Below are 25,993 nucleotides of genomic sequence, written 5' to 3'. Positions count from 1 at the left end.
AGAGAAGTGAAAAATTAGTTACTGCTGTTTTGTTGTTGTTGTTGTTGTTGTTGTTGTTGTTAGATTGAGGAAGCAGACCTTTACTAAGCAACCTCCCTGGCTCCAGTAGATGTAGAACATGAAATTCTGTAATACCTAGCATCTTCATAATTCTTCAATTTTTTATTTTCAGAGAAAGCTTTGTGGGCCAGGAAGAACTGTTATACGCATTTTATAGGTAGACAGCTGAGAGGGCCAAATCTGTGAGAATGCTGAAAGGGAGGTACCTAATCCCCCTATCGAGGAACCAGCAAAGATACTCCAAACTTCCACTTAAGCTGAATGCTTATGTTTCAATGCCAGAAATAAAATTTCTACTGCCGACATGTAACAGGTCAGGCTACTGCTGAACAATGGAAATTTCAGTGGATTCCATGCACCAAGTCCTGTCAGCAACTTCAGTGAAACACAGTAGCAAAGAAGATGCATCACTTGTTTTACCTAGGAGTGCAATTAGATTGGCTTCAAGTGACAAATTCTGGTTTGGTTTGAAACAGAGTTTGGTAGTTTTCCTGGTAGGTGGGAAAATGAGGTTCATCTCTTGGTCCAAGTCTGAACAATGTATCTTCCATCCCAGACTGAATAATGTGACCACCAGAGCATTCATCAGAACTGACCAAGTTCGTAAATCATGTACAGGAGGGGATGTATACAAAACCAGTTCAAGCAAGTGTGCTGTGACACTGAAAATCCAAGCGATACCTGAATTAAATATCCTTCAGGGACAGAAATGGAACACAGGACTGCAGATTTAGGAGCATTTTGTCAGTGATGCCATTCAGAAACTTAAGTGTTATGCAAGCTCACATGCTGTTGGATTGTATGCATCTCCAGATTTAGGTGTCAGTTGAATAATACTTAAAGAATCTCAGCGATATCACTGTGTGTGTGTGTGTGTTCAGCACCTAGGTAAGACCAAAATTTAGCTATAAGTTTCTTGTCAGAGTAGGAAATAACTCAGTTTTCTAGACGGTTCCCACTACTGAGTTTTTTTGATTCTCTCACTTTTATAGTTATTGCACCTTAAAAACTTGTAGACCTACTGGTTACCGTATCCAATAAGCCCTATTCTACTATACATTTATACTTGCAAGAGGTATGATTATCTAGAAAACACTTTTGTGCCACATTTTAAAACCAGTTTCTTGTACGTTTTAATAGTCCTTTGGTTTTGCCCTATGTCATTTGTTATGGGGAAGTCCTGACAAGCGATGCCTCCTGTGGCAGGATATATTAGACCCTGGACTGCAACCAGCTGTGCACAGTATACTTTGTTACAGTTTTTGTGTAGATGCTCTCTGATTTTTCAGGGGTATGATGTACAAAAATCAGTTGTTACTAGAATTTGCTTTTAGAGAAGACAATTTTTATAAAAACCTGAAAGAAAATAACATTTTTCTACTGCACTCTAGAGAAAATAAACGTGGCATTATATCTAAGCTATTTATATCACTGATACACCCTGAGACCAAAGGAATTAATATCACACTTCATAGTGTGACGAATGATATTAAGGTTGGGATTCCCTTGTGATAAGAGACAGGACTGCAAGAGCGTTCAGAGAAGGCTTGATGGAGAGCAGTTCTGTTCCCTGTATGATACATGTGTGCATGGAAGAATTTTTAACTGTATAGGTACATAGTGCATATAGCATTATTGCATTTGTCAATTAGATACTTTCAGGGTTTGTGATTTTGTTGTGTTTGTGTTTATAGTTTGTTGTTGGGGATCTATTCTAAAAAAGAACTTCACCTCCAGCAATTCTCCTGAGACAGATGAAATTTTGACATACTTATATGTCTCCCAGAAATCAAGGACGTAGTAGTAGAATGGTCACTTGAAGAATTTTTGTGAGTTTGTGAAAGAAACAGAACCTTAGAAAGATGAGAGAAAAATATGTCATCTGTTTGCATTGAAGACACCCTGACAGCATTCATTTATTCATTTAAAAAGTATTTTATTGGATTTATTAATTTATTTTTAAAGCGAATTATTTAGGATGAGCAAAAGGTGATCATCTCTTTGCTCTTATTACCAATTTATTTCATGATGAGGGAATTGCTGATATCCCAGCCAGGATCTGGGCTTATTGTGACACATACAGTGTAAAAATTATTACTAAAAAAAGAGTTTTAAAATGTCAGTCACTATTCAGAATATATTGTAGATTTTATAGACTGGTTTCCTAAGAGCAGTGCAATAAAAACCATACATTATTCTTGTGAGGAAAATCTCTAGATTTAAAATCCTGATCAGAACAAAGAATATAATGAAACCATGGAAATTAGGAAAACATCTATCTGCATCCTTTCTGACAGACTATTGTGTATCCATTATTCTGCTGAATGTCCTTCATTCTCAGTACAGGATACTATTTCTTACTACTGACTCTTCTGAGAAAATTTGTTTTCTGCAGTATGAATTTGATAAGACACAAAAGTGTTTCAGGACAGTAGAATATTAGTTCATCCAGATGTGATGAAAGCAGCAGCTCATAGGAAAAGACTCCACACTTTTGAGGAAAACAAGAACAGTAAAAACTCAATCTTGCGTAAGTGTGCCGTTGTCAAATGAATTTGAACAACATGTTTGTTTCATAATATAGACAAACACGTTTTCTACACAATGAAAGGATGATTAAACAAAACATACATTTATGTTCTTTTGGGAGACCTTTTGAGTTTTGAAGTAGAAATGCTGAAAGTAAAAACTAGATAAACAATCACATTGCATCTACTTTGATAATAGCTAGATAATATATAAATGTGTTTATTTTGATAAATTTATTGATTCTATTTGACAAAGCTAGTGTTTTCCCCCTCTTTTATTCTCATAGAGTTTATATATTTTTATTTGATTTATAACTGAGTATTATCTTCCTAAAGGTTTCAACAATTGTATTTGTTCTGTACAAAGTTTATAATAATCAGAAGAGAAAACATAAAATCAAGTTAGCACTAACTTGACATATTCTAGTAGGGGATCCTTTCTATCACCTCAGTAGACAACAGGTTGGAAAATACTTTTCTTATTCACATAGTTGTATTAATAAGGTAATCCCTCAAAACTTATAACAATTATTACTTTCATGTGTGTTTCTGCCAGCTTACTGACTTGTGAGATTTTTGATTAAAAATGTATATATGTGGCTTGCTTTTAGCTGTCAATTAAAAAACAAACCAAACCAAACCAAACCTAACCTTCAGTATACTTGCTTTTATAAGGCACACTTTTTTCTTATTTATTGGTTTCAATTTAAAATTATAGATATGAACTAGGTTTATTGTTATACTTTGATTCTCTTATTGTTCACCATCTACTTAGCTAGGATTTTTTTCCCCTGTGTTTAAGAGGCCAAAGGAAATCTTCCTGTAATTATGAATATTTATATCATTTATTAACTATTTTGTAATTCCCCATTTTAGTAGAACGTTTTCTTTTTTTTTTTAGCTTTATTAGATTTTCTGTGCTTAAGAAGAAATATTTTGCAGTTCCTAACTAGACTGACATCTCTAAAATTTTTGGTGCCATACACAACATGAATACTATAATTCTTAAGAAAGTAAAATGCTGAGGGTAATATTTGCATAGTCATATAAATATGAAACACATTTTGCTCCTGATGAAACGTGTATTTTGTTTTGCTCACAAAATGAAATATGAACTGTAACTTGTTTAAGTTATGACTACTGGTATCACAGTACCACATATAGAAATAGATTTTGGTGTTAGAAGAGATACTGAAAAATAAATCAATGAAGAACATGTTTCTTCTGTCAGAGTGTCTATCATGTCCTAGATCAAGAATTACTCCAGTGCTCCAAAAAGTGATATTAGTTTAGTAAGGAAAAAGCAAAAAGTGTTTTTCTATGGCCGTGTAGGAGAAGGAGGATACTCTCTCTAAGAGCAGAAAGTCCATGACATTTATTTTACATTCTCACTTTCAAAAACCACACAAATAATACATGAAATTTAGGAAAATCAGTGTTCAAAACAAGAGCAGAAGACTGCAAATTTGGTTTTGAATTTAGCAAGACCTCTATTCAACCTGAACAAGACTAATCCTACTTAGAGAACAACAGTGCATCTGTGTAGTGCATCCTTCAGTAGTGGAGCAGAAGGTATTCTTACATTGAACTTTCTCATCTGCGTCAAACAAATACTCACTAAATTGCATCTTCCTCAATGGTTTTGCAAGGTCTCCCTGAAATTGAATATAGTCGTCTTTATTTCAGAAAGGAAAAGGAGAAGACTTAGGTTTCTCTCCTGAAACATGCAAATATTATATGTTTGATATAAAGTGCTTAAATAATTATGGGTAGAAATACCTTCTTTCAAAAGAGTAGGCCTTTCATATTCCATGTAGGTGGTATAGCAATTACTCTGCTATATAACATACAGTAATTATGAATGATTTGTCCTCTACTGTGTTCTGAATGCCCTCCAGTTTCCCGAATGCTCTTTGGGAATGCTTTGCTGTTGGTAAAGATTTTGATGGAGGAATACTTAATACATATGATATGATATATTTGGTCATGAGCTAGACAGTTATTCAACACTGAAATGATTCTAACACTCTGGGCATAGAAGCAAACTATTTTAGGGAACATCTTGAGGAAGTTTATATTTCTAAAGACTTCAGGTAGCAATTCAGTGGAGAATCCAAAGATCAAAGTTGCATGTAGAATGGGCCTAAAATGGAGACCAAAGGCAGGCAGGAGATAATGGCAGTGTTAAGAGGACTATTAGTCACCATGTGCATTAGCAGAAAACTTCACAGTCCTGCACCTTAGTTTCGACTGATAGACATGTCTGCTCTTCAGAAATTATAGTTGTTTCAGGAAGAAAATTTCCATACATATTGTGGAAAATTTATAGTAGTCCTGTAGCTGAGTCTAGACATATTTTCTGTAGTATTGACAAAGTGTGTAAGTCTATAAAAAGATTTTTTGGAACTTCAAGTGGTAGATTTCTTAACACCGGACACCTTTAAGATTCAGCTGGACAGTGTGCTGGGCCATCTTTTCTAGACTCTGCTTTTACCAAGAAAGGCTGGATCAGATGAGCCTTGTGGTACCTTCCAACCTAGTATTCCATGATTCAGGAGATACCCTCTAATTGTAATTATGACAACAATGTTATTAACTTCTGTACCATTGTTTACAAAGAAGCCTGTATTGGAATATTCTTTTGTAGAACAAAATCTCTTGGCAACATCCTTCTTTCTCCATTTCCTACCTTCTTTCCTTCCTAACAACCCTCCCCCTCAGTTTAAGGTCTCATTATAGGATGGATAGAATGCAATTTGAATGCAATTTGCACTGGCTCTCTGGTAGTGTTTCCACTCACAATATTTCTGGCAAACACTTTGTAAGGTCCGCTCTGCCTTTGCAAGAGGTGTAGATAGCAATCTTTCTATAGTGGTTGATCCAGATTAGACATTACCAACTATCTCATGTATTTCAACTCATCAGTTAAGCGGAAAAATCGATATTCCTTCTCATATTTATTTAAGTGGAACCTCCTGTGTTTCAGTTTGTATCCATTGTCGCTCGTCCTATCACTGTTTTTCACTGACAAGAGCCTGGCTCCATCCTTGTGACTCTCACCCTTTACATATTTATAAACATTAATGAGGTCACCCCTCAGTGTCCTTCTCTCCAAGTTAAAGAGACCCAGCTCCCTCAGCCTTTCTCATAAGGGAGATGCTCCACTCCCTTAACCATCTTTGTGGCTCTGTGCTGGACTCTCTCAAGCAGTTCCCTGTCCTTCTTGAACTGAGGGGCCCAGAATTGAACACAATATTCCAGATGCAGTCTCACCAGGGCAGAGTAGAGGGGAAGGAGAACCTCTCTTGACCTATTAACCACCCCTCTTCTAATACACCCCAGGATGCCATTGGCCTTCTTGGCCACAAAGACACAGTGGTCATCCTGCTGTCCACCGGGACCCCCAGGTCCCTTTCCCCTACACTGCTCTCTAACAGGCCATTCCCCAGCTTATACTGGAACCTGGGGTTGTTCCTGGCCAAATGCAAGACTCTATACTTGCACTTGTTATATTTCATTAAATTTTTCCCTGCCCAACTCTCCATCCTATCCAGGTCTCGCTAGATGGCAGCACAGCCTTCTGGTGTGTCAGCCACTCCTCCCAGTTTGGTGCAATCAGCAAATTTGCTGACAGTGCACTCTATTCCTTCATTGAAGCCGCTGATGAATATATTGAATAGTACTGGCCCCAGTATTGACCATTGAGGGACTCCACTAGATATAGGCCTCCAACTAGACTCTGCCCAATTGACCACAACTCTCTGTCTTCTTTCCTTCAGCCAGTTTGCAGTCCACCTTACTATCCAATCATTCAGACCACACTTGCTCATTTTAGCAGGGAGGATACTGTGGTAGACTGTGTCAAATGCTTTACTGAAATCAAGATAGACCACATCCACTGCTTTGCCATCATCTACCCACCTGGTTATGTCCTCATAAAAGTCTATGAGGTTGGCTAAGCATGAGTTCCCCTTGGTGAAGCCAAGCTGACTACCCCTAACAACCCTCCTCTGCCTCTGGCAGAGTAGACAGAGACAAAGAAGACATTCAGTAACTCTGCCTTCTCTGTATCTTCTGTCACCAGGGCACCCAACTCATTCATCAGTGAGCCTACGTTACCTTTACTGTTAGTTTTATCTGCCATGTATTTGAAGAACTTTGGTTAAGATGATACTGAATCCAGTATTTGAAATGTTCTCAGGCAGATAGGGAACTCGTTGCACACAGAAGGGATGTAGATTGGCAGAGAGGATATACTTTTTTCATCTAAATCTTATTCATTTTGAAAACAGCAGGAATTTTTATGCTTTGGCGGTCAGATATTTTCACGTGCACACACTACAACAGCAACAAATGCTATACTTGAGGTTTCTTCATGGTTGGTTAGTATTTTTGTCTTATGTGTGACTGTCTACACTTGCATGTGCATTGCGTTTTTATTTTCCTTCTTCCTCATATAAATGAGGCCATTTTAGTTGTTACAATTAACTGTCAGAAAGCTGCTTGATAAGTGTGTTGATTGTTAGCAATTAAGCATTTGATTGTTACTCAGCAGCAGTATAGGATTTGATTGGTTTAATCCTTTTTTATGTAATTATTGTTTGAAAATAAAATAAAAAAAAATGTTAGTATAAAAAGGTAGTAATACTAGAGAAAATCTGATGAGTATTCAGTACCATATAACTGTAGGCTGAGAAACAATGCAGCAGTACTTATTAGCTGATTTATAATGAAAGACGGCTTGTGGAGTTAATCTTACATCTATGAAACAAGAGATTAGCAAATCGACTCAATTGTTTTAACTGTTGATTATGCATTTACCTTGACAAAAATAGCTTCCGGCAAGGGAGTAGTGATTCAGCTCTGGCATTTTACCTGAAAAGGAAAAAGTAGCATACAGAACAATGAAGCAATTTTATTCCTTTGTAGAGGAGAAATGGATAATTCAACACTGAGAGGAACACAGCTGTCTTTTTCACCAACAGCGTCTCATGAAAAGTGAGAGATTACCTTTAAAGGATAAATGGGACATGGGCAGAAGTCAAATTAGCTAATGAATTTATGCTCTTCATAACATAAAAAAGTTCTTTTTCTTTTTTCTCAGAAAAATGTTCCTGTAATGACTACTGTAAATTTACAGTGTGCAACTGTCTTTCACAAACACAAATTCACCCTCTCCTTTGGTCACCATGGAGAACCTCTTTGCAGCGGTATAAAACAACTCTATTTGTGAGGTATGGGGGATGGAATACAGTTGATTTATGGATCTTGCTGGTGCTGCTATTCCACATGCCACTGATGCATGCATGATCTTTCTTCTACTGACCCAAATGCCATATGGGTATTGATGTATTTGAAGATTCCAGCAATGTACAGAAAAACCTACTTAAGCAATTAAAATATTTCCCTGATCAGGAAAGCAATTTACTGCAAGCTTTTCTCTTCATAGCGTGTTTTTCCTTCATCAGTTGTTCACCTTTGTTTGCATGTGGTGATGACAGAAGATACATTTGCTTCTGATGAACTCTAGCAAAGAAGTTTGCACAGGGTGGAACTGAATCTTCGTGTTACTAGGAAAATACCGAAAAGTGGAATGGAATCTAGTCCGGCACCTCTCATACCTCAACCTCAGTTGTTTTCCTCAAAGGGCTATGTCCTGCATTATTCCTTTGTTGGAGTCTCATTTACAGATCCAGCTTCACATCAGAAGAACAATCACCTTTGTTCTATTAGTGATTTCAAAAATAGGAAAAAGTGTTAGTGTGCATAAAGCCCTTGCGGTCTTTGGAATAATATGTAGGTATAAAACATGCAATTATTAAGAAATCTATCAGCAAACACCACATTAAAACTTTCTAGCTTTCATTCTGACAAAGGACACCGGAAACATGTCTATCCAGATGTTCTTCCGATATTACCCCCTTTTCCTCTGAATAGGGGGAAAACTTTCATTGACTATCCATGAACGGTACCATTTTTGCAAATACATGACAGCTCCACCTTTTATGCCCTTTGCTGTTTTGTGTGGCACATTAATCATTTAAGTTTTCCCAAAATCTAATCCATCTTCATATATAGAGGAAAAAAATCAGAATCAAGTGTACCAACAGCCTTTTCTTATTATATCTGGTAGGACTTCACCCTTTGATAGCCTCTTTAGGAGCTGTAGAAAGGAATATTTTTTTAAAATCTCATGTTGTTGGAAATTTTACACAGGTTGAGGTTCAGTTCAAGATATGAAGACAATTGATGTCTCTCCTAACTGGAAACACCTTTTCATACTGGAGTTTCGTTTACTTGGGAAAAAATACAAATGTTGCGGTAGCAGTATTTCAACATGCACTTAAAGGCTGTGTTAACATTTTCTCCATTTAGAAGGTTTCTAACAGCCATTAAATAAAATTTTTTTCAAGACAGAATTTGTTGTTCACAACTAAAATTAAGTATAGAGACATATTGACTAAAAGAGTGAGAGTGAGGTCAAGGAAACAGGAAGCATTGACAGGAAATCAAGAAGTTTTCCTCCAGTCATACTTTTTTACCCTTTAATAGTTCAAAAAGAGCTATAACTTTTTAAAAAACAAAAAAAGTGCCTATTTGTACAATGCTCACATTATATTGTTCTGTGAAACAAAACCATATTTCACTCTGATAAATAATCACATGTAGTGGCTGATTTCTGAAGGCTGTCTTTTAATTTTAAAAAAGGATTGTATTTGGTCTTGCCATTGTTCATGCAGTAGCTAAATTGGGAAACAGGTGAGAGATTTGGGGAGAAAGTTTGAAGAGAGTTTAGAAAGTATGAACATGAGACAAACTAAGAAAATAAATTAATTGAGAGATAATAATAAAAAAATAAAAGAACCTCAGTCTTTGTTGTAAAAAAAAATTGAAAAGGATATGAAATAGTGATGGATAGCTGGATAATTTAATGGAAACCTAAATAAAAACAGACAAATATTCAGATATGGATATTAAAATATCCAAACATGGTAAGGTCACATATAGAAAACAATAAAAATGTTGAAAGAAAAAGAAGTGAATATAAAAGCCAGAAATACAACAAAGACTGTGATACTGTAAATTGTCTAATTAAAAATAATAGTAATAGTAATAGTAATAGTAATAGTAATAGTAATAGTAATAGTAATAGTAATAGTAATAGTAATGATGTTGATGATGTTGATGATGTTGATGATGTTGATGATGATGATAATAATAATAATAATAACAATAACAATAATAATAATAATAATAACAACAATAACAACAACAACTTCTAAAATCAAATCCATTTACAATTTTAGAAGCAAGCACCATTTATGGATATACTGGCTCCCCAGGGGAACAGTTTTCACCTAGTGGTGGCCTTGAACAATTCCCAGACAGAGGTTATATCCACACAGATCATACATATTCATTACATTTCCAAGAAATCCTTTGCGTATGCATTACATGCCTTTGTCATTTGGCTTGTAACCTGATTGTGCTGGTGTTGCCACCTTGTCTTCTGAGAGCAAGGGCATTGTATGAAGATTTCTGCTTATCTTAACAAATACCATTCTTGTGACTTAACTCCTAACAAGTGCCTACACATCTAAACAGCTGTGAACCTCATTCTTATTGACTTTGTAAATGCCTAAAATCTATGACCCTTATTTGTATAGACTAATTTTATTACTAATTGCTGATTTTAGGTATCAACTACACTGTGTTTTCATTTTAATATTATCTCTAGGAAATATTAGTGTGGAGAGTCTCTGGCTGCGTGCTGTGAACAAGCCAGGGCTTGATGCGGCTGTTTTACATGGAAGGATTTCCCTGAGACACCAGAGACAAAAGGAAAGTAAACAGAAGCTGCTCTGCCCTCGACCCAGGCTGCAGGAGGGGCGTTGCCACTGCGCATGAACAGTCTGTGAACAGTGCCCTGCAGCCAATCACCATAGTGGGGGGGAATGAGTGACTGTAAGTGTAACCAATTGTAGCCTGCACTTGCCGCATGGCCTTTTGGTATAGAGTATACAAGGCTTGGAAAAACGTGGTCTCAGGGACATTGATATTCAGTGTTGTTTAAGAGTTCATTAAAGAGTGTGGATGGTAAATTCACATTGAATTAGACTCCTTACTCTCGCCCGGCCCGCCCGTTCGATCAAAGAGCTTATGCCGGCGTCTGGATTCGTCGAATTTATTACTGCTACTACAAATGGTAGCAGAAGGATGGATCGTTAGCAAAGCATAACGCTCCGGATCGACATTACTGAGGTAAGCAGCGTTCATAAAAACGGAGCCAAGCCGGGGTGTGGGAGAGTGTGTTTTTTATTATTTTTCTGTCCGATATCAAAAGACAAACACCCGCCGAGCTGGCCACTCGCCTCCTACAGTTAAGACCGCGCTGATAAGATAATGGATATTGAAACAGCCGCGGCACTGCTGACGACTATTCTCTCTAAGAGAGGTATTGAATCGTCACAGGAAAAGCTAATCACATTGATTTTTTTAGCTCAGAAGTGGGGACACTTTGTAGAAGTTCCACTTTTGTTTTCCCCAACGGAATGGAGATCAGTGGGGGACACTATGTGGGATAAAACTATCAGAGGGGAAGAAGAGAAAGAAATTAAAGCTGTGAGAGAATTGTGGAAAACCGTATTAGAATCATTAGAAGTTATGAAATCGGAACAACGTGCCGCCCTAAGAGCCGCGGAGGCGCTTGTCCAAGAACAAACCTGGACTGATAAAACTTGTCGTCCAAAAGAAAAGAGGGGCCTGTAGGCTACTCTGTGGGGTCTGCCTGCTGTTCGGGGTGATCGCGGGGTCCCGGCTCAGCCAATACTTTCACAATCCGATCTGCAACGCGAATTAGAAACTTCGCGGCTCGTAAACAAAGGACCAGAAGTTTCCCCCTCCGAGTCTCTGGGGCAATGTGCCAAGAAAGCGGAAGTGCAACTAGTCGACTGTCCGGATGTGGGAGGCCCTGAGTGCCGCCCTCCTCCTACCGCTCCGCCTCTGCCCTGCCCCGAGCCGGACGCCCCCCCTCCCTCCGAGAAAAGCGTGGGGGCCGGGCCCGGACCGGCCGGGCCGCCGCCGCCGCCGGGGCCGGGGCCGCCTCAGACTTTGCCTCCGCAAGCACCCGCGGAAGTTTTTTGTGAGCCTCCTCCTACATCATTGGGCTCACCCCAAGCAGTAGAGCAGTTACTGCAAGTCATTACCAACAAGCTTGAACAACTTAACTTAAGAGTGTCAAATGTAGAGAAAAATAAGGAACAAATTGAGTTTCAAAAACCAGCTTGCCCTTCACAAACAATGCAATCAAAGGTGCCTATAGATTCTACTGACCAACCGCAGCCCCGACGTGGCAGATGGTCAGGGGTCATCAAAGATGCCATCCTAGAAGGTGATTGGTCTCCAGCAAAATTAGCCCTACCGGTAATTCAAAATATGAACACTCAGACAGTGGTATGGGAACCACACGATTGGAAAATTTTGCAGCAAGCAAAACAATCATGAGCTATGGTATACGTTCAGCAGCTACCAGACACAAAGAACATCTCCGAACCTGTATCACAATCAGCGACCAACCGTGAACCAGGCTTCTTTCACCTCAACAAGCCAAGCACCGCAGGAAGCCTCGGAGTTGATGTGAAGACAGCAGTAGATATAACATTGACCAATACTGCAATTCATAGAATACCAACTAATGCTAAAGGACCTTTATTTAGACAAGATAGTCTCATTGGAGGCCTATTGATTGGCCGTTCTTCTGCTAGTATCAAAGGTCTTCTAGTAATACCAGGTATAACTGATGCAGATTTCACAAGAACTGTTCAAATCCTGGCCTACACTCTGCATCCACCAATTTTTATTCCTTCTGGGAGTAGAATAGCTCAGGTAGTAGCACTGGAAAACTGTCTACCAATGCTTCCAGGAGTCCCTCCAGCATCCTCAACAGAAAGGCGTGATAAAGGATTTGGATCGACCGGTCCTGCAGTTTGCTTCACCTCATCAATGACTCAGCGTCCCATGTTTCGTGTGCAACTATTTCAGTCTGATTCTACTGTTGTTGTAGATGTAAATGCAATGCTTGATACTGGAGCTGATGTCTCCATCATCAGTCAATTCAAATAGCCACGAAATTGGAAACTTCAAAAATCAATCTCTTCCACTGTTGCTGGAGTAGGGGGTCAAACTACTCCAAATATAAGTGTTGATCCCATTTCGATTAGTTTCCCTGAAGGTCAATGTGTTACCCTTAGGGTGTATGTAATGGAATTGCCAAGCAGCCTTGAGGCGCTTATTGGCCGTGACGTCTTGGGGCAACTTGGTGCCATGTTAACTACTTCACCTTTTCCTTAGTGGTCACTGGAAAGCAGTTGCCCAACCCTCCATTGACCTGGTTAACAGATAGCCCAGTTTGGGTTGACCAGTGGCCATTAACAGAAGAGCGACTGCAAAAGGCACGTGAATTAGTAGAAGAGCAATTAGTTGCAGGACATATCAAGCCTTCTACTAGTCCATGGAATACCCCAATTTTTGTAATACCAAAAAAGAGTGGAAAGTGGCGATTATTACATGACTTGCGAAAGGTAAATGATCAAATGCAAGCCATGGGTGCTTTGCAGCCTGGATTACCATCACCTGTAATGTTACCAGAAAATTGGCATATTCTAATTATAGATTTAAAGGATTGTTTCTTTACCATTCCTTTACATGAGCAAGATACACAGCGTTTTGCATTTACACTGCCTTCAGTAAACAAAGCGGAACCAGCTAAAAGGTATGAGTGGGTAGTGCTACCGCAAGGTATGAAAAATTCTCCTACACTGTGCCAAATGTATGTTGCATGGGCACTTCAACCTATTCGTGCATCATGGAAACAAACAATCATTTATCATTATATGGATGATATTCTGTTCTGTCAACAAGCTGAGTTCACAGAAAGTTCCATAGTCCAAATTACAATCAAACTCAAAGAAAAGGGGTTGGTTATAGCTCCAGAGGAAGTTCAAAAGTCTGCACCTTGGAAATACCTTGGTTGGTCCATTTGTGATGCACAGATTCGTCCACAAAAAATTGAATTACATACTGATTTACAAACATTAAATGATGTCCAAAAATTGTTAGGGGACATACAATGGATTAGAAATTGCGTAGGCATTACTAACAATGATATAGCACCTCTTAGTACACTTCTAAAAGGAGGTGATCCAGCTAAGAAAATAAGCTTAGAGTCCGTGCATCTCAAATGTCTTTCTGATATTACACAAAAAGTACAGACAAATTGGTCTAGCCGAAGACTTTCTGATCGACCAATTTCCCTCCTTATTAGCAATCTAGAACATCCGTGTGCAATCATCTGCCAGTGGCAAAACAAAAACGGGGAATTCCCCACAGATCTTGCTACAGATTCTTCCTTTTGTGCCACTGTCAGATCAAAACCGGAAAATGATTTACGATTATTAGAGTGGATTTTTCTCAGTGTCCAACCAAAATTCAGTATTCAAACGAGACCAGAAGCAATTGGAGAATTGAGTCGAAAAGGAAGATCTCGAATATTAGAAATTAGTGGTCAGGAACCAGATGACATCAGTATTCCGATAAATGGAGCCGATTTAGAATGGTGGCTGACACATTCGATGCCTATACAGAATGTATTATTAGGATTTACAGGCAAAGTACATTCACGACAACCAAAAGGGAAGCTATGGCAATTCCTTAGAACATATCAGTGGTTAGAGAGAAGCAAAGTAAAAGCAAAACCTGTTGAAGGCCTTACAGTATATACAGATGCAGGAAAACGAAGACACCAGGCAGCATGTGTCTGGCAAGAGAATAGTCAGTGGAAACAGCATTTAATTGAAGGTTCAAAAGAGGATTCATTGCAGACTTTAGAGCTCACGGCAGTAATATGGGCCTTAAATAATTGGCTGAAATCTGCTTTAGATGTTGTCACAGATTCTTTGTATGTAGCAGGTGTAATACCCAGAATGGAAAATGCTCTGTGAAGACAATCGAATAATCCTCGATTAGGAAAATTGTTTGTACAATTAAGAGCTATTTTAAATCAAAGAAAAGAACCCTGTTGTGTGATTCACATCCGCAGTCATCAATGGAATCTTGGTCTAGGTGAAGGAAATCAAATTGCAGATAGTTTAGTAAGTTCAGTACAGCACATGCCTCCAACAGATAAATTCCAACAAGCAAGACAAAGTCATGAGAGCTTTCATCAGAATGCCAGAGGTCTCCAAAGACAATTCGATTTAACTTTAAATGAAGCAAGAAGTATTGTACAGGCATGTCCTCAGTGTGGAAGCCAGATGTTAGGTATAGGAATCGGTGTCAATCCTCGAGGTTTAAAAGCCTTAGAAGTATGGCAAATGGATGTGACACATGTGCCAGAATTTGGAAGACTTAAATATGTGCATGTCACAATTGATACTTTTTCAAAAATGATATGGGCTACTGCTTTACCAGGAGAAAAAGCACTACATGTATGTAAACATCTCGCAGCTTGTTTTGCTGTAATGGGTGTCCCAGAAAAGATTAAGACAGACAATGGCCCTGCCTATGTTAGCCAGAAAGTTAGAACTTTTCTAATGAAATGGGGAGTGAAACACGTTACAGGCATACCTCATTCCCCAACAGGCCAAGGAATCATCGAGAGAGCACATCAAATGATTAAAGGGTATTTGAACAAACAGAAGCAGGAAGAGTTAGATTGTCAACAGCGTTTAGCAAAGGTGTTGTTTACCTTGAATTATTTATGTTTGAGACCATGAGGAGCCTCCTGTGATCATTCATCATTATCAGATCAGACTAGGAAGGAAAAACACTTTACCGGAATTCATGGTGAGGTATCGTGATCCCACCACTGGATTGTGGAAGGGACCAGTACCTGTTATTTTTAATGGTAGAGGGTATATGTGTCTCTCCACAGATCAAGGTCCATTGTGGGTTCCAAGCCGAGCAGTAAAGCCGGAGTTGAAACAAACTCAACCAAGTCAACTCCCTGCAGCAGAGCCTTTGGAGGTCACAGAGTGAGGTGTAACCTTCGTATTGATTTAGCTGTGACATGTATGTGCACTATAGTTATATAAGTAGATCTTTAAACACCACTACCTCTTGAGTAAGTTTATCAACACCCAGCACATCGTTTGTTATAAGTTGAGTATCTTTAAACCAAAGTTCTTGGAATTTATTTAATCAATCCATTGCGATATTTAAATGGCAATGGAATACCTCAGGTTTATTGCAAAGTTCACTGTTTACATTGATTGTTATTGTTATTTATATGTTATGTATAAGTTGGTTTTTTTATCTCATATCAAAGAAGGATTAGAACACACAGCTAATCAATCCTGGCTTGTCCAAAAAAAAAAAAAAAGGAGGAATTGTGGAGAGTTTCTGGCTGTGTGCTGTGAACAAGCCAGGGCTTGATGTGGCTGTGCTACACGGAAGGATTTCCCTGAGACACCAAAGACAAAAGGAAAGTAAACAGAAGCTGCTCTGCCCTCGACCCAGGCTGCAGGAGGGGCGTTGCCGCTGCGCATGAACAGTCTGTGAACAGTGCCCTGCAGCCAATCACCATAGTGGGGGGGAATGAGTGACTGTGAGTGTAACCAATTGTAGCCTGCACTTGCCGCATGGCCTTTTGGTATAGAGTATATAAGGCTTGGAAAAACGTGGTCTTGGGGACATTGATATTCAGTGTTGTTTAAGAGTTCATTAAAGAGTACGGATGCTAAATTCACATTGAATTAGACTCCTTACTCTCGCCCGGCCCGCCCGTTCGATCAAAGAGCTTATGCCGGCGTCTGGATTCGTCGAATTTACTACCACTTCATATTAGAACTGTAATAATTATTGCTAGAATAACAAATGCACCGATTATTCCAGAACTAACCAAAATCTTTTCTAGCCTGGATCTGAGACTCAGAAAAAATGATGAGAAGCTTTTGGGTTTTCCTGATGTCAAGCTCCCAGCAGACAGATTTCACTTTTCGGAGCTCTCCATATGCAGTTTGGTGCCGGAAACTCAAATATAGTATGAGAAAATTGGCAGATGTTTGGAAGAGTTACAAGGTTATCTTTCGATCTCCATTTTAGAAAATATATACTTTTTGTTTCCCTGTCTCTGTTACACAGATGCTCCAAGTGATATTAATGTGGACCCCTCTGGTAAAAGATGAGGAAACCACATATTCTGTAAAATAATACAATACCTTCCAGATGAGTCAGAGAAACACTGCTGGATCAGAGGATGGCGCTGGTGAGACTTAACAAGTTGAAATGCATTTAAATGTTATCAACAGAAGATCAAAATCAGGAGAGTGAGAATATAAAGGACAAGGGAGATTTTTAAAGAAAGTAACATGTAGAACTTTAAAAAAGTTTGTAATCAGATTAATAGTAGGAAATCAAATTATATATCAAAGCCTAAGTGTAATACATTTTAGAGTAAAGTTATGTTATTGTAGAAAGCTCTTTAAAAAATATGTTTTCAAAATGCAGTACAGTAGATGCCAGAAAACATAGGTTGATTCACCATAACATGATACACACCTTTCTGTTGGAAAAAATTTCGTAACACTCAAAGATATTTTTCCTGAAAAAGTGAGTCACCTGCTTGTAAATACTAGTATGAAGTATGAATAAATGTAATTAGTTTTACTTGACATACTTCACGTTACTTACAAGGTGACCATTAGGTCAGGTCATTTTCTCCTCTTGCTGCTCCTTTAATCTATTAGAGTATCATCTGTATGATCATAATATTCACTCTGGCTGAACTTAGTGGTCATGTGTGGTGCTAGTAATGTACAAAATGATGGAATTCACAGACCCAATTCATTTATGTTGTGAATTGCCAGCTCCTGTTATGACTAAATATGCTGTTTTCAGATAATCATGCAATGTTTGTGGGTTTTTTTTGGTGTTTTGTTTGTTTGGTGTTTTGGTTTTTTTGGTTTGTTTTTGATCGTTTTTGTTTGGTTGGTTTGTTTGTTTTAAAAAAATAACATTGCCAAAACCATTTTTTTCTCATTGAAAGATATGTGTTATCAATGTGACATCATACATCATTAAGTCTGGTGCAGCAGTGCCAACTAAGAATATAGATCTTGAAACAGCACCAGTCAGCCTTTAACAGGCCTTATTACTTTACCATTATTATACTCAATCTTTTGCAAATCCTTATGTAACAAAACAATTTTGGGACACCATACAACAGAAGTGCTATACATTCCTATTCTATCAGAATCAAGAGGAAACTTTTAGGCACTCTGATTAGAAGATTATTTTGAAAAGAAGATATGAAATAAAATTTTATATTCCTTTGAATAGAAAGGTAACAGCATGGATATTAGATTCATTCTGATCATCCAGCAAGGCCACGTTTATAGCTGTTAAACCAGATAACTAAAAGTTTTCACAGGACTAATTTAATTTTTGTATTGAAGATTTGTGTGTGTGCAAGACGGACGAGAAAGAGTGGTTTCATTATTTTTGCAGAGAAAGTTTGTTCTTTGTTCAAGAAACACGAAAACATGCTTTGGATAATTCATAAGATAAGTAAGTAAAAAAAAAAAGTTCATTTTATCATGTCTCTTTAAATCTATTGCTCTCACCTTGTCTTTTCACTGGAAACCTAGTGTTAGTAATACACGCAGCCTGCTGTGGTCAGAATAGTAGTTTCATAAAACTAGGTAGTGGTAATGATATCTGTGAACCCTATTGCTTGAAACTTCTGTCAGCTGTTTAATGAAATTAGGACTTTTTTTTTTTCTTGGAAATCTTTTATTTCACTAATTATACTCTATTATATGGTGTTGTAATACATTGTAAAACTTGCACCTGTGTTGTGTCATTTTCAGTTTTAATCTCCGTGTTCTTAATCTCTTTATTTACCAAGAACAAGTACCCTTTTAGATAGATTATATATTCTCACTAGCTGAAGTGGGCCTTGAAAGTTAGAATAATTAACTATTTTATCATATTGACAACAAGCCTTATTTGATAAAGATCTGAACATTAAGTAAAAGGTAGAGTTTGTTTTACAGGAAAGGTTGGTACATGTCACCGAGTACCACAAAGGTTTTATGAAGAGCTAATTGTTCCATCCGCCTTAACTCAAATAATAAGAAGATCTGGTCACTAGGTCTGCCTACTCTGCAGTATCTTTTTGTCTACTGCAAGCTGCAGTGTAACCAGAAATGAGATTTGGAGCTGAACTTTATCCCACAAATAAAGTTAGTGCATTCAGATTTGGAAAATAACAGCAGTCATATTCCCTTAGTAGAGCTGGAGCTTAGCCCTGTTATAGTTATTAAAAAGCCTATTCACACAAATTAAATCCATTCTATATGCTGGCCTCTGATGACAGCTACATTTTTTTTTTTCTTGTCTGGTTTGGATTACCTTAAGTCTGTACCCAGAAAGAATTTATCCCTTTCAAGAGACTTCTTCAAGCCTATAATAAATTCGCATGGGTCGTTCCATCAGTGCGATGAATTTGCATTATTATTTCATTATGAGGGGGAAAGAAATGGCATTAGATCTCTTGCAGGATTAGTGGTGCGTAATTCAACCTGAACACATAATTAAAGCTGGCATTTATGACTTTAACTGTCAAAGAAAACTAATTGTAAACTGAGAGGTGTGGATAATTATGGCTTTTGCTATTAAACTAGGTTTCTCCTATTTGTCATAGAACAAACTACAGACAATACTACTGTTTTCATTTAGCCCTTGGTTACTTGGAACCTATTTATGCAAGTGAAAATTGATCTAGAGTCTCAAACTGATGGCCCTATGTAAACTTACTTACAATCATGCTGTTAAAAACCATGAATAGAGGTGGTATGATGCAATATCCCATATCCATGACACTGCTTTTTGTATAGTCTCACTTGGAAATACCCGTCATTTTTAGTGTCTGTGTCTGGTTATATGTTTCACTTGAATGTTACCGAATCAGTAAGTTACTTAAACTATCTTCTCACAGGACATATTTTCCTTTGTCTTTTATTATCATTCATATCTTGCTGGAATGAATTTGTTACCTCATGGTAACAAATGGAATGGGTAGGACACAGCTGCAAACATAAATAGATGACTAATTAGGTGAGTAGTTTTGTTCAAAACAACAGTTTTCAAATTTGAAAGTGATGAAAGGAAACCCCACAAGACTATGGTTAGATTTCAGAGATTTGTTAGATCTCAGAATTTAGGAAGAGAATTACATTTATGCTGGTAACAAGCATACTTGGGATTATTGCAACAAGATGATTGTTTTATCTAATTAAGGACAAGGAAATTAATGTTTAAGGGCTTTATTTTTACTTCTTAGAAATTAGCATAAAATCTAATGGGTGAAAACCTTTCAACGCCTATCTAGTAGGTGATTCATATACTTTCTTTGATCTCCTAGGATTCAAAGCTGGTTTTGGTCTGTGGAAGGACTCCTCCTGACTTTCCTAGTGTCTGAATCTGGGCCATATAGCTGCTTATACAAATGAATGAGAGGGAAGAAGATAGCCGTATTACTCCCTGACATCCTTTTGTCCTCAGGATAGAATACCCTTAAACCATTTCAAGAGTCATATGGTGAGAATACTATTTTCCATGAGAAATATAGTCATTTAATCATATTATTAAAATATTTATAAGAATATAGTATAAGAATATATTAATAAATACCTTTAAAATAAATACTATTTTTTTTCATCCACTAGAACTATACCATGGAACTCTGTGGTTTTGTTTGTTTGTGTTTGTTTGTTTGCTTGCTTGTTTGTTTGTTTGTTTGTTTTGATATCTCTTTCTGGCTAGAAGGCTTTTCTTCAGCTGCTTTGCCGGAAACCACAATTTATCCAGGAAATCAGACACTCCAAGGGTCTCATTGTGAGGCAGCAGTTTATTCAGCTCATTTAAAGGATTTAGATTTTCATGGAGAATATACTTCAGCATTTTATAGTGCCAATATGGTAACTTAAGACTGTTAAGTGAACTTTCTTGCCCTGTATGTATGTATCAAGAATATGTCATACGAAAAAGAACTAGTAACACCAATAATAAACTTTTGCAGATTTTTCCCTAAGCCTCTAAATACACGTTTTCTGAATTCGAGGAGAACCCATTAAGTGTGTGTCAGCAAAAGAAAATGAGATTTGGGTCTCAACTTGTTTGTAAGATAAATACATTAAAAATATATGATCACCAGTGTATATCAACAAGAGGAAAAGTGCTTATGCTTTAGAATCATGTAGAGTTCTAACAATAAATTGCAGAATTTTTCCCACATTAAAAGTATATCTTACAGAGTTATTTAAATGACAAAATATCAAGACTTTTGATCTTCTTGAGGCATTTACATTCCTACTATCAAACTGTTGAAGTATGCTGTGAATATTTTGTTTCATAAAATACAGACAACTCAGTGAAAAACAGTGGATGTCATAGTGACTGTGAATTTAGTCTAAAGTTATGGTCTGAATTCTACCTTACTGACTGAGACACATGCAGAAGTAGCATGAACTCTTTCCCTAGAGAAAATGTCAGGAATGTCCAAACAGCTGTATAGACAGCAGGCTTTTTGGATTAATTTTCTGATTGCTGTGCTCCATAGTTGCTTGTGATGGATGCCCGATTGCTGTGTACAGCATTACTCTAGTAGTGCTTACCTTAATGAGATTTATGAGCTAGTGTAGCTTTTATGTTGTCTGCAAAAGGCATTTCATTTTTCAGCCCATAAACCTTCTGTTAGGAGTTCTGATAAGAACCAAAACCAAGTTTCAGGGGAGTGTTAGTTGGTTGCTTTGCATTAAAGACAAGATTAATAGTCTTTCAGCAAAACATAAAACAAAACAGACACAACAAAACAAAAAACAGTCTTGGACAGCCAAGACTTCATTAAAAGAAAAATAAAAATGTGGCATGAGGCTCACTTTCTAGTTCAAAATGCAATTAACAGAGTAGAATTTAGGATAGGTATCTGCCAGTTCCTTGCGTAGCCAACCACTATAAATCACCTCACTTTTTAACAGGACTTAACATAGCTTGTCACTTTTTACACAAGAAATGAATATAGTGTATATGTGTTTGTACAAAACCTTCAGTGTTAGCTGTAATGCTTCATAGACCTAAACAGAATGTGAAATGATGATGACCTATTTGGAAGTTGTGGTGTTTTTTTAATTATTATTTTATTTTATTTTATTTCACTTCATTTCATTTCATTAGGCCGTGTTCCTACTTTCTTCCTTCTAAATAACATAGCAGTAGAGAAATTTTAGAAAGCAAAACTTGAAAAAATAAAACCAAAATATTAATTTATTTACATTATCTGAAAGGTACATTACCATGACTTACCTTAGTCACTGCAACATATAAGAGGGTGTGTACACAGCATCTCAGATAGCAACATCTGAAATTCACACTGAAGAGTAATGGCTGGTTTTTATGAACTGTAGAGGACCTTTAGGTTGCAGCTAGTGCAACTGAAAGTAGCCAGGGACAGACTCTGCTTTCTGTGCTATCCTGTGTTTCTGAACTGGGAACAGAAGGCAGTATCACAGTAATGTATTTGAATAATTGTGTCTTGAAGTGGCACAGATCACAGTTTCTAAGTTTACATAGATAAGAAATGGTTTTTCTCTGACAGGGTTTACAAACATGACACTCTTTTTCAGTTCTTTTCGGTCTTCCTTAGTTAAAAAGAGCTAGGAATCTTCTATTCCCTTTTTCTTCACAGGAAAACATCCCTAAAAGCTGGGAATGTTTGTGAGATGAGTGTCATGACTATTACGTGATGTATAATATTTTATCTGCATGACAAAGGCTAATAATTTCTAGAGTTAACTATTTATGAAGCCATTTGTCATGCTGTATTCTGATGAGATCATAGCTCCTAGATAGAGACACCCATTTGTCGATCTGAAATCCAGATGGACAGCAACAAGAAACACTTTTCTCCAGTTCTTTGTGCTCAGCTCTTTGAGAGATTAATATAAAGTTTCTAGCTATGAAAGGAATTTTATTACTGCTCCAATTGCTGTATACTGAGTTAGGGACACTCAACATACTTCCTAAAATAAGCTGTTCTCAGACTGTGCCTCAAGCCAAAAGAGTAAAACTACTGACGCTTTTCCTCTAAGAGTTCTGTAAGCTCCTCAATTGTTCCTGGGATATTAAAACTGTCAGTCCCAAAGAATTTTTAAGAAAATGTGACAAACCAGTGTCTGGTTGTTTGTAAAATCTCAGGAAGTTTTAATTAGCGCAGTGCTGAGATATGGTATAATGCTAGTAGTCTTGAAAGCACCAAGAAGATAGGATTTTCATAGGTTAAAATTATTTGTTTTTTCTCTTTGGTTTCCCAATATGATACTTTAGAACAATTTTACAAGATTTTGATGATCACTTCCAACTTGCCAGACCTTCCTCAACTAGTCTGCTTGATTTCCATGGTGGTACATTCAGTGCCTACCTTTCCATTTGCAATATTTGCAAATTCTTTCTTTTCTTCAGCCACACTCATTGACACAGGGAAAAGAAACACATTCTGAAGACACTGAAATTATTTTAACATATGACTTTCAGATGACTGCAAACTTTCAAAGTTGTAGAAGGAAATCCACAGAGAGGAGCAAAAATAAAATTTGTAATGAGTTTCTGGTGACTGAGAATCGCAGCCTCCCTGAAGGTGTCAAAATACTGTGGTCCTACTAATACCTTCAGAATTAAACTATAAACATACTCTGAGTTTTCACACAGAAAAGACATATCCAAAAGAAGACTGCTAACTTATGTGTGACCAATATTCTCTCCTCGTTACTCCACTAAACATATGTCCACAATACAAGCTAAACAGCCTCTGGGACTTGGTTTTAAATTCTGAAGTGAAACAAAGTGTATGAGCAGGCACTGCTAAGCTGGCAGTCACAGATTTCACGGGAACACAAGTTAGAAATCTTGAAACTTGATTGTTGCTGCTAACCTCCAGCAGTCTCATTCTGACACCACACAACCATCTTTGGCATTGCCCAGACTCATATGCTTTTGAAGCATTCCAATGGGAGAAGACAGCCTGTTTTCAGAAATTGCAAATATTCATGTGGTTGATGAATCTGCTAAGTTTTCCTTTTTCCGATACGTGAGTATAGGTGATTTTGGTTCATATGGAAACTCTTTTCCATAGCCATATATTTAATTTATCATGCTTGCAATCCAGAAATAAAATTTTGCTTTCCTTTTCAAAAATAACAAATCCAAAAATAATCAATATGTATGACTTACTTTATATACTGACAATTAAGTAAACAGTCCTTTTCCTCAAGCAAAAATCAAATTATGGAGATTTTGGTTGCTATTTACTGTTTAAATTGCTCATGTTTTTTTTTTCAGGCCTTTATTATATTATAGCATCCGCGACACAAAATCAGTAAACACTTAGGTCTTTCAAGAGGCAGATTTCAATAGACACAACTTGCTACAAAGTCTATGGTCGTTGTGTCTGCTTATGTAAATAAGACACCAAAGGCTCCAGATCACAAAGCTGTTTCCATGTCCAGCTATACTTGATTTCAGTGGGAATTAGTTTTGTAAGAATTAGAAACTGAATGCTTTGGCTGAACTGGACCTGTTGTTGCACTTGTCTTCTCTTAATAGCAAAAGACATGCTTACTCACTGCCATTCTGAAAATTGGTGAAATGGATTTAACTTTCTGCTGTAACAAACTCCAGGGAACTGAAATATAAGTATGGTGGAAACTATCTGAAAATGTCTGTGCTAGTGGGTAATTTTCATACTTCTGCTTCTGTAAGAGGGCAAAATACAACAAAATATGAAGAATTCAGATGAAAATGAGAACTAAATTATTAGTATAACAAAGTACTGCTGCTTTCCCTGTGCATATTTCCAGATCTATCGGATTTTCTCTCATTGTTCTGCAGAAATTGCTTCTGACTATACAATGGACTTCATCAGGGCTGCAGCTTTCAGGTCCTTGATTTTTCATAATTCACTCAAATACCATCTCAATGACATTAAGTGGAAAAATAGAAAAAAATGCCTTCACTTTTCCACAGAAACAATTTTGAAAATCCATTTACATGGAAAATAAAGAGGTATTAAACCCAGTGCAAATCTGCAGCTGAATACGGAAATCTGAAAGCATAATATTTTATTTCTCCAGATAACACAATCAAACTGTTATTTACTGCCTGAAAGGGCTGAAAAGTTTTGAGTTCCATGGAAGTGGACTGTTCTTCTAATTTACGGTGTGGTAAAATAACTGTCTAAAACCCACTTTTTTTTTTTTTTTTTTTAAGAAAATAAAACTTAAACAGAGGCCTTTAAGAGAGAGTCTTAAAAAGTAAAGTATTAGTGTTATTATATAACCTTTCTCTTTTTATTTTATTTTATTTTTTTAATTTGTGGTAATGTTCATCTAACTGTTCAGCCTTTGAAATGATGTTGTAAGATTTTCACTCCTACAAATCATTTACCACTTGCCAAGCTGCAGTGCTCGAGTGTTCTGTAAGATGTTTTGCTGAATAATGTTATCAGCAACACAGTTAAGGCAGGAAAATAGAATTGACATTGAGTACTAAGAGGAAGGTACCTACTCAATGTCAATAAAAGAAAGTAGAAGAGATGTTTAGTAACATTACAAGTATTTAATAAAACTGTGCATAGTGTCTAAGCAGGACATTTCAGATACTGCAACATGAGAGCATGAGCCTGTCTGACTGACACTAGTGAAAGTATGTTTCAGTGTCTTAGGAATGTCCTCCAACTACCCAAGCAAAGCAGACTACATGAAAGTTAAAGAGCATGTAGATTGCCTTGAAGGTCGAAAAAGCTAGGAGTTATTTCCTTATTCTTGTACTAGAAGGACATTTTTTCTACAAGATTATTTACATATATTACTAGGAAAAATGAAATTACACACCTGCAATGCTGGAAACGTATGAGCACAATATTTACTAAGGTGCCTTGAGGAAATGCCAAAAGATATGACAGATATACAGTCTGTATTTTCTGAGTTGCTATATCTTGGCTTTTCCTTGAGGGAACTGGAGAACGTGATCTTCTTCTGACAGGTTCTAAACTCAGCCTTATGTGCTGGACAAGGTTTGCCAATAGGTCATAGGAAACATAAGGAAGACTACTTCAAAGATACACCAAAAATCAGTGTCAGCACCCTGATGAAGTTCCCCAAAATTTCAGCTTTTGCATGTTTACAAAATTAATTTCTCTTGGTGTAAAAATTCTGTGGGTTCCAAATGAATTAAATATCTGAGTAAGAAGAAAAGAAAATTGCAATAACCTGTGAGAAGGAAAAAAAAAACCCACTTGTAAAAAAAAATGGCATTCATGCAAGTGTTCTGGCACAAAAGCTAGTGTTAGTCAT

Source organism: Patagioenas fasciata, chromosome Z, assembly GCF_037038585.1.
Source record: "Patagioenas fasciata isolate bPatFas1 chromosome Z, bPatFas1.hap1, whole genome shotgun sequence".
NCBI classification, from domain to species: Eukaryota; Metazoa; Chordata; class Aves; order Columbiformes; family Columbidae; genus Patagioenas; species Patagioenas fasciata.
Note: the sequence above shows the minus strand (reverse complement) of the source record.